We start from the raw sequence: 16,484 nt of genomic DNA on the forward strand, positions 1-16,484 counted from the left end.
CAGGTTGCAGATGGATCGTCTATTCCTGCAAGATCCAAATTGGGTTACCCAAACTAAAAAGTGGATATTGGAGTTTTTTAGCATAAATGAAGAGACAACAGATATTTTTTCAGTATGGGGTGGGTTTAAGGCAGAAATGCGGGGGCAGATAATTGCCCGTTCAGCTGCTTTGTCGAGAAAAAGGCGGATAAAGATTAACCAACTCCAACAGGCTGTAAATGATGCTGTTAGATGGACCGGGAGGGTCGGCCGAGGACAAGGGGAGAGGTCTCCGGGGAGAGCCGTCTCCAGCGATCGTACAGACGAGTAACTTCCCCCCCACAGATGTACACCACACAAAGATAAGGTTTTGACGTTCTTTATAAGCAATCTTTAGGTACGATAGAATGGTACAAGGAGGTCAGGACTCAGGGGTCCCCTCGATTCTAGTCTCTTGGTTGGGAAAGGGGGTAGCGGGACAGTCTTGTTACCAATCTGGTAGCTGAGATGGTATGATGGATAGCTCACAATCCTCGAGCTCGGCGTTCTAGATGGACGGGCCGCGGCGGCGCCAGCAGGTCCCGGTGAAGGTGGTAGTTACAACGGTCCGCGGCAGCGCCAGCAGGTCCCAGTGAAGGTGGTAGTTACAACGGTCCGCGGCAGCGCCAGCAGGTCCCAGTGAAGGTGGTAGTTACAACGGTCCGCGGCAGCGCCAGCAGGTCCCAGTGAAGGTGGTAGTTACAACGGTCTGCGGCAGCGCCAGCAGGTCCCGACGAGGATGGAGGGTGCAGAAGGCCGCGGCAGCGCCAGCAGGCAGGACGATAGTTCGCAAGGCAGGGCTACGGCAGCGCCAGTAGTCCGTCAGGGATGAGTTCTTCATGGTGTCTCTCGACTCCAGGATACAACTGCCTTCCTGCTCTGGAGCTGCCCCAGTTATAGGTCTGGCGCCCTTTGATGTCCGGACCCTCGCACTTGGAGGTCGGGAGGTCCGGGATGAGGGAGTCCAGACACCCAGCAGGGGGGTGGAGCCAGCGCCCGCGGGAGCTGGGGGGCGATCGGCACCTGGCGGGGGAGAGCCATCGACACTTCTTTCTCCCATCGACCTGCCAAGTGGTCCGTTCACCTCCTGGGTGGATGGTGGTGCCGGGATGTCGGGGCCTGGCCAGGCCCAGGGTTAGGGTCGAGCTGAGGCCACGCAGCCTTGTGGTGCAGTGTCCAAGATGGCGGCCGGGCCGGGCGAGGGAGCCGGTAGTGGTTCGGCCCCATGATACAGAGAGGTCCGGGGGCAGGAGTCCCGTCTGGGGACGGGGTGCGGGTTGTTTCTGTGGGTAACACCTGCAGGGCCGGGGCTCGGGCCCTGTCATGCGGGGAGGGAGCAAGCCCTTCACGTGGCCTGTCCAACATGCGTCCCCCCCAGCTGAAGGCGGGGAGAGTCACCCATCCTCTTGGGGACTCTCCTCGTCGAGGCGGAAAAAGCGTGACAGGCCATCTGCGTTGGCGTGGTCTTGGCCCGGTCGATGTTCCACAGTGAAGTCCATCCCCTGCAGGGAGATGGACCAACGCAATAGTTTGGGGTTTTCCCCCCGCATCTGCATTAGCCACTGCAGGGGTCGATGATCTGTTTGCACCCGGAAGTGCGTACCGAAGAGATAGGGCCGGAGCTTTTTGAGGGCCCACACCACTGCGAAGGCCTCCCTCTCGATGGTGCTCCAGCACTGTTCTCGGGCCAGGAGGCGTCTGCTGATGAAGGCCACCGGTTGGTCAAGTCCCTCGGAGTTCAGCTGGGAGAGGACCGCCCGATGCCATGGTCGGAGGCATCTGTTTGTACGATGAATTCCCGACTGTAGTCGGGGGCCTGGAGCACAGGGGCAGTGCACATGGCGGCTTTCAGCTTCTCGAAGGCCGCTTGACAGTCTGGGGTCCAGTTGACCTTCTTCGGGTGGTTTTTGGATGTGAGTCCCGTGAGGGGCCCCACAATGCTGCCATAGTCCCTCACGAACCGCCGGTAGTAGCCGGTGAGCCCCAAGAAGGCTCGGACCTCGGTCTGCGTGACTGGAGGCTGCCAGGACTGGATGGCAGCGATTTTGAGTTGCAGAGGGGCCACCAGACCGCTTCCCACCTGGTGTCCGAGATAGGTCACGGACCCCTGACCAATTTGGCACTTGCTGGCCTTGATTGTGAGGCCGGCCCGTTGGAGGGCCTGCAGGACCTCTCGGAGGTGGTGGAGGTGGTCGGACCAGTGGCGGCTGTACACAGCGATATCGTCCAGGTAGGCGGCGCTGAACTCCTCGAGCCCCGCCAAGACCTGGTTCACCAGTCGCTGAAAGGTAGCTGGGGCATTCTTCATGCCGAAGGGCATGACTTTGAAGTGGTAGTGGCCATCGGGGGTAGAAAAGGCGGATCGTTCTTGGGCCCGGGGTGTGAGACCGATCTGCCAGTAGCCCGCTGTCAGGTCGAAGATGCTGAGGTAGCGGGCAGCCCCCATGCGGTCGATCAGTTCATCCGCTCGGGGGATGGGATGAGCGTCGGTTCTGGTGACAGCATTCAAGCCCCGATAGTCGACGCACAATCGGAGCTCAGGAGTGGTGCCGGGGGCAGCAGCTTTGGGGACCAGCACGACCGGGCTGGCCCAGGGGCTGTCCGAGGGCTCGATGACCCCGAGCGTGAGCATCTTTGATACCTCCTCTTGGATGCAGGCCCGTACCCGATCTGGTACGTGGTACGCCCGGTGTCTGACAGGGGGACTGTCCCCAGTGTCCACGTCGTGCAAGCACCAGGGGGTGACCCCTGGGGTGAGGGAAAACAAGGTAGCAAACTGCAGCAGGAGGTCCCGGCAGCCTTGGCGCTGTTCCGGGGTGAGGGCATCGGAGAGCCGGACCCCGTCCACGGAACCATCTTTCTTACGAGTCTTCAGGAGATCAGGGAGAGGCTCGGAGTCTTCTTCCGCTCCACTGTCTGTAGCCATCAGGAGGCTGAGCTCCGAGCTCCGAGCTCCGAGCGCACAAAGTGGGGTTTGAGTCTGTTGGTGTGGAGGACCCGGAGGGGGTTCCGTGGAGATTCCATTTCGATGAGATAGGTGACGGGGCTCTTGCGTTCGACCACCTTGAAGGGCCCCGTCCACTTGTCCTGCAAGGCACATGGTTCGGTGGGGGACATCACCCACACTTGTTGGCCAGGTTCGAATTCGATGGAGGAGGCATTTTGATCGTACCATTTTTTCATGTCCTCCTGACTGGCCTCAAGGTTCGCTTTCGCCATTTCTCTGAATCGCCTGGTCTGATTGCGTAGGGTCAGGAGGTACTTGAAGACGTCTGGAGGGGTCTTTAGGGGGGCCATCTCCCAACCTTCTTTGACTAGGCTGAGGGGCCCTCGCACAGGGTGCCCGTACAAGAGTTCGAAAGGGCTAAAGCCGAGGGACTTCTGGGGAACTTCTCGATAGGCGAAGAGGAGGCACGGAAGTAGTACATCCCACTGGCGACGGAGGGGCTCTTCCAATCCCCCAATCATTCCCTTGAGCGTGCGGTTGAACCGCTCGTCTAGTCCGTTTCCTTGAGGGTGATAGGGGGTCGTGAATCGGTAGGTGACCCCGCACTGTTGCCAGAGGGACTTCATATACTTCGAAATAAAGTTTGTGCCTCTGTCGCTGACGACTTCTCGGGGGAAGCCCACCCGGGAGAAGATCCCCATTAAGGCCCGGCCGACCACCGGGGCTGTTACAGTTCGCAGGGGCACAGCCTCGGGGTAGCTGGTGGCGTGGTCCACCAGTACCAGGATGAACCGATGTCCTTGTGCTGTACGGGGGTCCAGGGGCCCCACAATGTCTATTCCCACCCTCTCGAACGGGGTGGTGACAACTGGGAAGGGTTGCAGAGGTGCTTTGAGTTTGTGGCCGCTCTTCCCGCTGGCCTGGCACGTGGGGCAGGACCGGCAGTGGTTGAGGACGTCGTTTCTCATCTTTGGCCAGAAAAAGTGGCTCACCAGGCGACTGTAGGTTTTGTCCTGGCCCAGGTGTCCAGCCAGAGGGACATCGTGGGCCAAATTTAACAGGAAGTCTCTAAAACGGAGGGGCACCACCAGCACTCGACTGGCCCCTAACTCCGCGATTCTCTGTTCACTGTACAATAGGTCGTTGTCCCAATAGATCCAATGGGCTCCGGTGGTGTCCCCTGCGCTCTGGGCGAGGGCTTGCTGGCGGAGTCCCTCGAGGGAGGGACAGGTCTTCTGTTCTTGACGGAACTGTTCCTGGGTGGGCCCCCCTTCTTGATGCCACTGAGCCAGGTTGGGAAGGTCCTGGGGCTGAGCGAGTCCTTCGGGGGTTTGCTCTGGGGGGTCGGTATGGTCGGTGTCCTCTACTGGAGCGATCGGGGGAGGAGGTGCTGGCCATTCTGGTTCTTCTGGTCGGGGGATGGCACGGGCGGCCATGGACCGGGTGGTTACGCACGCCCAGTCCGGGAGGCCCAACATCCCCAGGTGCTCTCTTCTTTCTACGGCGGCCCACGGGGAACACTCAAGATCATTCCCCAGGAGACAGTCCACGGGGGCATCATCTCGGACCGTCACCTTCAACATGCCGGAGACTCCTCCCCATTCGAAGGGGACGCAGGCCATCCGACATAGACTCTCCGAATTGTCGGCTGAACGGACGGGGCAGAGAATGTTCGGCAGGATCTGCTCGGGTTTTACCAGGTGCCAGCGGACGGCCGTCACACTGGCCCCCGTGTCACGTAGTGCTTCGGCCCGGCGTCCATTAATGTTCACCCACTGACTATATTTTCTGGTGTTGGCGGGTAGGGGAGCCCGCGGGACCATGTCTCTTCCCCCTAGGCACGCTAGAACCATGGCGGCCGGTTCCCACTCTTGTTGTTCCTGCTCGTATTCTTCCTGTTCTTCGGAGATTTGTTCTCCCCCCAGGGCGGCGGCAGCTACCTGGCGGGGTCTCGGAGTTTGGTTCTGTGGACAGTTCGGGTCATTGGCGTAGTGGCCGACTCGCTGGCATCGGTGACACGTGACATTGGCTCGGAACCCCGGGCGCATCGGGGGGTTGCCCCGGCTGGCCGGGGGCGGGGTGCCGGCAGCGGGAGCGGCCGGGACGGTGTCTCTTCCTCGTCCCTGGCCTCCTCCTCCTCCTCGGGGACGGTGCTGACCTTGGTTGTTCCGGTTCTGTTCGTGCGGCCCTCTCCGGCCCACTCGGGTGCTTTCCCACTGGTCAGCTTCGGCGGCGAGTTGCCGTGGGTCAGTCAATTTACTGTCGAGGAGGTGCTGCCTGAGCTCGACGAAGCAGTTGTTAGAGAGGTGCTCCCACACCATGAGATTAAAAAGTTGCTCGTAGGTCGTTACGTGGCTTCCCTTGATCCAACCCTCGAAGGCTCGGCTGAAATAGTTGACATATTCCACCCAAGTTGTACCCGGGATCCGGGTGCAGTCTCGGAACCTCTGGCGGTACATTTCGGGTGTGAGCCCATATCGGGTGAGGAGGGCAGCCTTCATGTGGTCATAGGATGACATCAGATGGTCTGGGAGCTGTAACAGGGCATCGCGGCCTTCATTGACGAACCTCCCCCATAGACCGGCTCCCCAGTCACTTCGATCGATCCGGTGGGAGGTCATGGCGATCTCGTAGGCCTTGAACCACTGTTGTATGTCGTTCTCTCGGACATACTCTCGAACGACATCCTTGGGGATGTGGACTTTCTTTTCTGTCGCTCCCGGGGTGCGCGGTCGCTCGGGCACCTCCAGTTCTTTGTTCTGCTTCCGTAGGTCTATTTCTGCCAGTTTGCGCTCGTGTTCGTACGCTAATCTCTTTTCTTCGAGCTCTCTCTGCCTCTGTTTTTCTTCCCGTTCTTCTCGGAGCCGCAGATGTTCTAGGTTCAGTTTTTGTTCGGCTAATTTTAGTTCACCGTCCATTTTGAGCCGTGCCATTTCTAGCTCGTGTAGTCTGCTTTTTTCTCTCTCTTGGATCTCTTCCTGCGAGAGACCCGTTCTTCGCTCCTCGGGAGCCGTGGTGTTCCTCTCTGATGCTGCAATGTTTTGGTCCGGGGATCTGGCGGCCCCGGTTTCTGCCCACGACTCAATGGCGTGCTTGAAATCGTCTTTGGTACTCAGGCTGGTGGTAGCAATGCCTAGTTCAATGCAGAATTGTTTCAATTCACGATGGCTGTACTCTTCCAATTTCTCCATCTGGAATTTCTCGGTGGATCCGCTCTCTTTGGTTGACATTGTGGTTTCGTCGTGGGGTGAGCTACTCTCTGTACGATTATGCGTTGATTCGGATCGCGCCGCTGGCCACCAATGTTAGACGGACCGGGAGGGTCGGCCGAGGACAAGGGGAGAGGTCTCCGGGGAGAGCCGTCTCCAGCGATCGTACAGACGAGTAACTTCCCCCCCACAGATGTACACCACACAAAGATAAGGTTTTGACGTTCTTTATAAGCAATCTTTAGGTACGATAGAATGGTACAAGGGGTCCCCTCGATTCTAGTCTCTTGGTTGGGAAAGGGGGTAGCGGGACAGTCTTGTTACCAATCTGGTAGCTGAGATGGTATGATGGATAGCTCACAATCCTCGAGCTCGGCGTTCTAGATGGACGGGCCGCGGCGGCGCCAGCAGGTCCCGGTGAAGGTGGTAGTTACAACGGTCCGCGGCAGCGCCAGCAGGTCCCAGTGAAGGTGGTAGTTACAACGGTCCGCGGCAGCGCCAGCAGGTCCCAGTGAAGGTGGTAGTTACAACGGTCCGCGGCAGCGCCAGCAGGTCCCAGTGAAGGTGGTAGTTACAACGGTCCGCGGCAGCGCCAGCAGGTCCCGACGAGGATGGAGGGTGCAGAAGGCCGCGGCAGCGCCAGCAGGCAGGACGATAGTTCGCAAGGCAGGGCTACGGCAGCGCCAGTAGTCCGTCAGGGATGAGTTCTTCACGGTGTCTCTCGACTCCAGGATACAACTGCCTTCCTGCTCTGGAGCTGCCCCAGTTATAGGTCTGGCGCCCTTTGATGTCCGGACCCTCGCACTTGGAGGTCGGGAGGTCCGGGATGAGGGAGTCCAGACACCCAGCAGGGGGGTGGAGCCAGCGCCCGCGGGAGCTGGGGGGCGATCGGCACCTGGCGGGGGAGAGCCATCGACACTTCTTTCTCCCATCGACCTGCCAAGTGGTCCGTTCACCTCCTGGGTGGATGGTGGTGCCGGGATGTCGGGGCCTGGCCAGGCCCAGGGTTAGGGTCGAGCTGAGGCCACGCGGCCTCGTGGTGCAGTGTCCAAGATGGCGGCCGGGCCGGGCGAGGGAGCCGGTAGTGGTTCGGCCCCATGATACAGAGAGGTCCGGGGGCAGGAGTCCCGTCTGGGGACGGGGTGCGGGTTGTTTCTGTGGGTAACACCTGGAGGGCCGGGGCTCGGGCCCTGTCATGCGGGGAGGGAGCAAGCCCTTCACGTGGCCTGTCCAACAGATGCCATGAGTTTAAAAGACGTTCAGCCAAAGGGGAGTCGAGATGCTGCTATTCAGCTAGAAAAAGCAAAATTAGCCCTTAAAGAATTTTTTTTAATTGAAGAAATTAATAGTTCTAGAACTCAGCAGAAAGTTTATGAGGAGAGCCAAATGGTGGGAAAAATGTTAGCAGGGCAGACAAAATCAAAGCGGGAAAACGCCTTCATCTCTGAAATTATTGACCCTAAGACTCAAAACATCAGCAGAGAGAAGGGTGATATTGCTCAAGTCTTTTTGGAACATTATACTCAGCTGTATTCTACAAAGTATGTGGTAGGCTTAGATCTTATCCGTAAATACTTTGATGAAATTAATTTTCCGATTTTGTCTGACCCAATGGTAGATCAACTTGAACGTGAAATTGTGGTGGTAGAAATTGCGGACACAATTAAATCAATAGCAGGGGCGAAGGCCTGTGGAACGGATGGGTTCCTGATTGAATTTTATAAAACTTTTGTGAACGAATTGACTCCCTTTTTGGCAAAACTATTTAATGCTGTTAGAATGGGTGGTAATGTTCCTCCGAGTTTTAAGGAGTCCATCGTTGTTAGTTTTGTCAAAAAGGGGAAGAATCATAAGGATGTTAACTCCTACAGGCCGATTAGCTTGCTCAACACTGATTTTAAAATTCTAATGAAAATATGGGCCCAACGTTTCACTCCAATTGCGCAGTCACTAATACACCCGGACCAGGCTGGTTTTGTGGCAGGATGGACAATGGCCTCAAATACTGGATTTTTAATTCAGGCTCTTGATTATGTCACTAGCAATAAAATTCCAACTTTAGTTACAATGGTCGATGCCGAGAAGGCATTTGACTTGGTCAACTGGGAGGCTCTTTTTTTTGGAATGCAAAGATTTGGCTTCCCGGTCCGGGTGATTGAAATGTTGAAAAATATTTACCAAGGTGCCCAAGCTCGAGTGGTGATTAACGCTAACACGGTTGGGGTAATTGATATAAATCGAGGCACCAGGCAAGGTTGTCCATTGTCCCCTATTTTGTTTACTTTTTTTATTGAGCCGCTCGCATTAAGAATTTGTGGTAATCCGGAAATTAAACAACAAATAGAAGGAATGGCGAAAATAAAATTATTCGCTGATGATATAATTTTGTATCTGCAACCAGATAAATGAAATCTTGATCTAGTTTTGTTCGAATTTAGCAAATATGAAAGGATAGGCGGATATAAAATTAATCAAAATAAAACTGAGGTTCTTGCCTTGAATGTGGATCATCATTTTCTACCATCTAATCTAAAATCTCAAGCTCTAAAGGTAGAACCTATTAGATATTTAGGTATTTATGTTTGTAGTCAATTTGAGCAACTATTTAATCTAAATTATTTAGTAATGCGAGATAAAATTAAGGGCTTGCTGGAGAGATGGATTTTTTTACCATTGACCTTGATTGGTCGTGAAGCACTTATTAAAATGTCGATTCTTCCTTTATGGGTTTTTCTTTTTATTAACGTACCACTAAAAATCAATTCCCATTTTTTTAAAGATATTGAGTCCATGATCAGAGAATTTGTATGGAATCGAAAAGTATCTAGGGTCAGGCTACCTATATTGCAGTTAGAAATAACCCAAGGGGGGCTAGCGCTACCAGATATTCGTACTTATTATTTGGCGGCAGTTCTCGATCTTTCAGCATGATTATTAGATCTTAATGGGTGGCCGGATAGGTTTTTTTTGATAGAATGATTCAGGAGTCGGGTACGCAAGTTTCTATTTTTTTAAAAACAGCTAAACTACCCAAAAAGACCCGTTATAAGACTATTCAGGATTTTTCTGATAGACTCCAGTCCTTCTTTAAACAAGCTGGGTTTGATGGATTTTATTATCTCAATCTGGAAGAATCTAAGGCTTTAGGGCTCCAAATCCATTCCACTAAATGTAAAAGATGGAAGGACTGTGGTCTAGGTGAATTGGGTTCCTTTTTTGCCACAGGGAAATTCATTACTCGGCAGGAGGTCTTAGAGAGATCCGATAATCGTTTAGCAACCGGTTTTTTGGAATATCTCCAGATATTGAACTTTATAAATAAATAGATTATGTCAACATGTGGGACATTATCTGCTCTGACTAACGCCGTATATAAAACTAAATTAAAAGGTGTGAGAAACTGGTATACTCTATTAAGAAAGGGCAAAGAGTCTCCTCTGGTCGAAGAAATTCTCAGTAAAATAACTTGTGAAACTAATTGCTCCTTCATGAGACAGGAGTGGGAACAAATCGCTCAGTTAGGAAGTAAGGCTCTTAGAGCAGCCAATTTTAAAAGGATGTCTTTTTTATCTCGCTGGCTGGCTTATTACACTCCGAAGGTTCTTAATAGACGCTTTTCGGAAGTGGATAATAAATGTTTTCGTTGCCAGCTTCAAAATGGGGGAGATTGGCTTCATATATTTTATACATGCCCGAAGCTTGAAGTTTTTTAGCGTGAGATTTTCGCAGCAATGAGCTTAGCAATTAGAAAAGAGCTCGAACCTGAAATGAGGTGGCTCTTTTTGGCTTGTTGAGAAAAAGAACAGACTTATCTAACGCCGAAGAGTCTTACGTGGTGATTTGTTCGTTAGTAGCCCGCTCCTTAATTCTCCAAAATTGGAGATCCGAGGATATACCATCATACTCGAAATGGGTGAATAAAATGCAAAAGATAAAAAGGTATGAAGAGGCCTATGCCAAAAGAGTTGGGGCAATAAAAAGGTTTACTAATACCTGGAAATTATGGGATAGTGATTTATCTATGTATGTCACATAGCACTTTAGTATTTGGTTTTTATTATTGTTTTTAATTAGATATATCTTTAACATAGGTATTTTTAGCACTTTAAAAATCTGTTAGCACTTTATTGAATTAGCGATTGTAGCAGGCACTAAGCACTTTTATTTTTCTGTTAGGCCTGTGGCCATGTGAAGCTGATATTGCAGCGTTGTAGGGACTTTTTATAAAGTATATTGATTATGTGTATTGGTAATTAATGTTTTATGTATTGGGAGGCCAGGTCGAATAATATAACTGTTATAGGCCTCTGTCTATTTTGCTTATTTTGCACATTTTGCACTATTTGCACAATTGAAACTATATATATAGATAATTGATATCCTATGTATTGGGAGGCAAGGTTGAATAAGTTAATTATTATAGGCTTCTGGTTACCCTGCTTACTTTTGCACATTTTGCACTATTTCCATAATTGAAATTATGGATATGTATACCTTTGTCTAAAGTTTGCTGTTTTATAATTATTTTGATCTATTGCTCATGGATTTTGTTTACTGTGTACTGGTTTTGTTTTGTTGCTCTCCTGCTCTGCTCAATAAAAAATTATTTTAAAAAAAAAATGAAAAAAATTAAGAAAAGCCTTTGACTGTAGTCATTGATGATCTGGCAGGATTAAGGTTTGAATTTTGAACAATGCATGACAATGTATTGCCTCTCTTCTTTCCTCCAGTGCAACCCTACTTTGGATAAGGACTGGGACCACAATTTTGTGTTCTCTCTGACTTCCTTTACAAGCCTTTTGGGAAATAGTGAATCAGCAGAGACCGTGTCACTCAAATCTCCAAAGCTGGGACAAAACCTGCTTGTTCTTGAAGGGGACTGAAACTAAGGCACTCTGCAATACGATTGTCTACTGGTAATTAAAGCTTTGCAGGAATGAGTTTTTATTTTTTACTTTAATAAATAAAATTTCCAATCATATTTGTATAGTACTGGAGAAGCCCCAGAGTCATTTCAGCCTTTTTAGAGCTTAGGATAAGGGAAGTGGATGGAGGGTAATCAGAGGAGGAAAAAGTAATATTACAGTGTGGGGTGTGTCATTGTGTATGTGCGAGAGAGAGAGGAAGAGAAAATATGCAAGTCTTCAGGAATATCCTGGATTTGATGAAATTATATTCAGTACAGAAGTAAGACAGGAGCATAGACAATACAGAAGTAAGAAAGGAGCAAACTGCAAAAAGTTTAGCCACGATCTGAACCAAAACATTTGTACCTTTCAGTGTATAAAACAAAATAGTTGTCACCAACTGACCTTAGGCAACTTGTTGCATGATAAGGCAGCAACACTCCAAAGAAATATGATGGAGCTAACCCATGAAGGACCTTGTGCAGAAGGCAGAAGCTCCTGAATATTATCCTTGAGCAGGAGCCAGTAAGCAGTCAGTCCACGGTTGATGTGATTTGTGAACTTCAGACATTGGAGGAGGAAACCAGAACAGTTCTGTGATGAGAACGAGACCACCACCAGGACCCCCTTGTGGTCTGTTCTACTGAAGCATGACACTGCCAGCAATTTTGCTGTCTTTCCTATGAGATTGCTCAAAATGTCACACTGGCAGGAGATTGAGGACTTAACAGATGCAACATACATGGTAGATTGTTGCTCCTTCATGGACACTGCTGACCAAGATATTAACACAGCTGTATTTGAAGCATTCCTCCCTAGATGATATCTTACATCTAAATAATGTTCTGGCTAAAGTCCAAACCTGTGTACCCTAAACCACCTCAAACTAAACTCCCCTAAGATGGAATTCCTCCTCATCTCCCTCCTCTCCCCAAAGCTTCACACCAATACAAGAATAGCTAAACCACCTGGACGTCCTCAATTGCAAGCCTGTAATCATCAGCTCCACTAAATCCTTAGGAATCACCATAGACAGAAGCTTGAACATGAAAGCCCATATCAATGCAGCCACATTCAGGGCCCTCTTCCAACTGAGACTCCTCAAGAAGATCAAACTGTTCACTCCTCTACCAGATTTCAAAAGTGTAGTGCAAGCCTTGGGTACTAACAAGAGTAAACTATGGTATTGCTACACTAACTGGTATACCGAAATCGTATCTGGCTCCACTCAAGGTAGCCTTCAATACAGCAGTGAGACTGGCAACTGGTACAAGACTCTTTGATCACATTACTTTCTCTCTCGTATCTTTCCAGTGGCTCCTCATCGAAGCTAGAAGTATGCTAACGTTAACTGTCTGATGAACAAAGCTGTACATTTTGGCACACCAAAATACACAGCATGAAATCTCACCATATCGGGGGGGGGGGGGGGGCAAACACTCTGTCCACAGCACTAGCTCCCTGCTACTGGAAAGGCCAAGATTCATGAAAAGTGCCACCTATGCATGATCCTTTTCAGAGTAGACCCCAGAATATGTAACTCCTTTCCACCAGGAATTCGCACCAAGCCTTCTGCTGCCATTTTCAAGAGGGAGGTGAAAACAATTTTGATGAACATATTCTTCCCACTATAAACCTCCCTACTTATGAGACCACCCCAGTTGGTTGGTCACCTGTGTACCCAAAACAGATGAACAGATTATCCTCACTCTACCCACCTTACCCCATGACACCATCACAGTTGGCCACCAGAGACACCCGAAAACAGATGAACAGATTATTCCCACAGCAACCTCCCAGTCCAATGAGACCATCACCTGGAGGATTCACTTGGGAACCAGAAAAAGAGACTATTCAAGGTAGGAATATTCCATCCCCATTGCCAAATGGAATGTTTGTGATGCTTGAGACAGATATCTCCACACCCACACAGATTCTTGCTGCATGTTTATGCCCCAATCAGTGCCACACTCTTGGAAGTTAAGCATACTACTTTCAACCTTACAGTACTGTACTAGTGCATGTTAACTAATTGATTACATTGTACAGCACTCTGACACCTTCATTTCACATTAGTGCTTCAGAAACCTATCAATAAATGTAAGAAAACAGAATTTTTGCAGGTGTTCCCCCACTTTTTGTGCCCATTTGGACTACTAGCTGCTGGTTATGACTCTGAAAGTGTACTTATACCTGCTAACTAGGCCGCAATGCCAGTTCTCTTTCCCCAAAACTGATACATGTGAATTGGCTGCCTCCTAAAGTAGTAAACAGCCCTCCCCCTGTCCCCAGGCACATGTGTACCCGGGTCGGCGGGAAACTTTTGTAGTCAGGGGGGTACACCCACAGAAGGCTAGCCATACTCGTAGGGTGGGCTATTTGGTCTGGACAGCTAAAGGAGGTTAAAAGTGGTAGAATAGAGGGTTCTGGGTAGCACAGACTCCCTAACCTGAGCGGAGGATCTTCTCAGCCCGCTCAGGCCAATCACTGCGCTGCTCTCATATAAGAGCAGCCCGGGAATTTGATGGTAGTCTGATGCTTTCCCAGAGACTCCAGGAACTGCAGCTGAGGAGTGCAAGGCGGACGGCAGCAGCAGGTAGGTGTCTTTATTTTTATCATTAACTCTGTCTCCCCCCCTCCTCGTGCCCCTCCGTGTACTTCCCACTGGCCTCTTCTCCCCCTTCACCCACCTCCCTTGGTATTTTATTATGTCGGCTACCACTCGGAGAATGTTTGTATATGACTTACCACAGAGGAAGGTTAAAAAACAATAATAAAAAGATTTGTTTTTTAGATCATGAGTTGTGTCTATGACTGTTTTAGCAATATTTCCCAGCTATACATGCATACTAGAAAGGCAGGCATCTTGACTGTTTTGATAGAGAATGTATCCCCAGCCTGAACTTTTTTTAGGGGTACCGTTCAATGTTTGTAAATATCTGACCTAGATCTGAGCCAGTGAGAAGCACAATGGGTACATCAGATGAGCTGTTAAGGATACTACCCAAAACAAAGCAGAACTGTGTTCATCATCCAGAGTAGCAAGGATATGCCGGTGAGCTCAGGAGAAGTACTTCTTTCTTGATCAAGTGGCTCATGTACTTTTTTTCTTGTGTGGGGGCAAAACTATGCCCCAAAATTCAGACACTCCAAAATTGACCTCGTTTGATTCTCCCACAATCTACTAGATTGGAAACTGTTTTACACCTTGATTTCGAGAGGCAATGTGTCCACATGTTAAGGCACCTCCTCGGCATCAAATTAGTAAAATTGGTCATTAAATAAATGAACCCCAATGAATAATGAGTTCTAGATCAATGAAAAGTTGTCCCAGGTTTCAGAAGAAGTTTCTTAATCATAGATTGACAAAAATTTGCTTATGTCTGGCTTCCAATTAAAACGAGTTTAATAAACAGAATACCTCTAATGCAGATCTAGTTAAAGCTTTCACATGTCTTATTTGTAAGATTGAAAAAATTCAGGAATAACTAAAGCAAATACAGCTATAAATATTTCTATGACGCATATATGTGCAAAGAAATTTAGAAGAATGAGGGAACAGTCAATCAACCAAAAAGAGGAAAGTCCAAACCACTGGTGGAATATCCGCCCTTTATAAAATCCCTAGAGGGTAGAAATCCTATTTGTGGACATAGCTCACTCCCTACGTTAAGCTTCTGCCAGAAATTATGATGTTTCCAGGAATGTCAGATATTGCCAGCATTGATTTACAAAAGATGTAATACAACACGATTTTTGTCTTTTTGTGGTACCCTCAAAATCTATTATTTTATTTGATAAGCTTTACAATTAAAAGGGGAGGGATTGAGTATTGAGGGACTATCTTTTCTATTGTGATCAATGTCTTGAAAGACTGGTCCTTGCATTGTTAGATGTTATCAAACACATCATGCTTCAATGGAGTACTGGGTGCAACAAAAATGCGATTTAGTTAATCCCTTCAATATACTTCTTTACAGTCTTGCTTATAATTTCTATCAAAACACAAGGAAAGCACAGTTTGTATTTATTCTGGTACTCCCAGCTCAACAGACAAAGTTAAAGCAGATATTATTTGTTTATCATTTAGATTATATTTATTTTAGGTATCTCACATAATGCACCAATGTCCTTTACAAAGAATGAAAAGATATTACTCTACCAATACTAGATCACACAGTAGGGTTTCACATATTTACGTGTGACCACTTGGGTGAGAATTTGTTATCAACTAAGGGGATATTTACAAAAAGGAGTTTTCTTTTCTGATGTTCTTTTCAGTTGTTTAAGGTGACTTAAGCATATAATTGATATAATGGACAAAGACATATGAACAACTAGCCCTAGAAATAGTTGAACATAAGTATGGGTCTGATTTAGATTAGGGGACAGATAAGCTGTTGAATAATTTGATTATCATTAATAATCACTGAATGTGCAAGCACTTTAACTTAAGGCACAGCAAATATGTTATGAGATGGATCATTAGTTTGGGCTCCCTTCATGAGAAGAATTGTTTGCATGGGTAATTTCATATTTATATAGATGAGTTGGTCTTGATTGCAGGTACAATCACAGAAACTAAGATGTACCCACTTGGGCAAGACTAAAATATGATATCTGCAAGAATATGACAAACTATTAACTAATAGGTCATATTTATAAAAATATTTTGAAATGGAACAGCACACAGAGAACTTATTTGAGGATCACGCTAGTATTGTGACAAAAAGATTTTGAATACATCAGAAATTAAATGTTGAATTTGATCAAATAATGTAGATAAAATAAGTATTGTTTTGGTCAAACACTAAAATATATCACCGATGTATTATGGAGAATATTTATTCGATCATTGACATCTTGTTAAAAAGGAGTCCTTTGGTAAGTTTTTATTATTAATTTAATTTTCAATTTTTATTTCAGTTTTGTTTTAAAAATTTACAAATACTTTTGTGTATGGAGTACATGTTTTAATCACAAGTTTGGTTACTGAATGTAGTATGTGTTGTATGTTCATGATTACTCGTGCACTTTAAAAATAATGTTCCAAAATGGCACTCCATCGTGTGAGCAAGGTAAATGCATTACGACAGACAATTAATCAATAAATTGCAGGAAGTACTATAACATCTGTGTGTTGGCAGCCTTTTCAGAATGCATAGAAGGAGAGCAGAAAATTACATGGATTAAGCTGACCCTGCTACATGCAAGATGCTACCTCCGTCCAGGAGCATGGCGGTGCTCAGCTACGCAAGACGAATATATATATATATTCACTGAAAAAAACATAGGTTTCAGGCACGTTGCAGTTAGAAATTTGCATTTAAAAAACCTTAGAAATTCACTGAAAAAAACGTGGGTTTCAGGGATGTTATAGTTAGTTGGACATTTCTCTCGTAC

The sequence above is a fragment of the Triturus cristatus genome, chromosome 12 (assembly GCF_964204655.1).
Source record: "Triturus cristatus chromosome 12, aTriCri1.1, whole genome shotgun sequence".
Classification (NCBI taxonomy): Eukaryota; Metazoa; Chordata; class Amphibia; order Caudata; family Salamandridae; genus Triturus; species Triturus cristatus.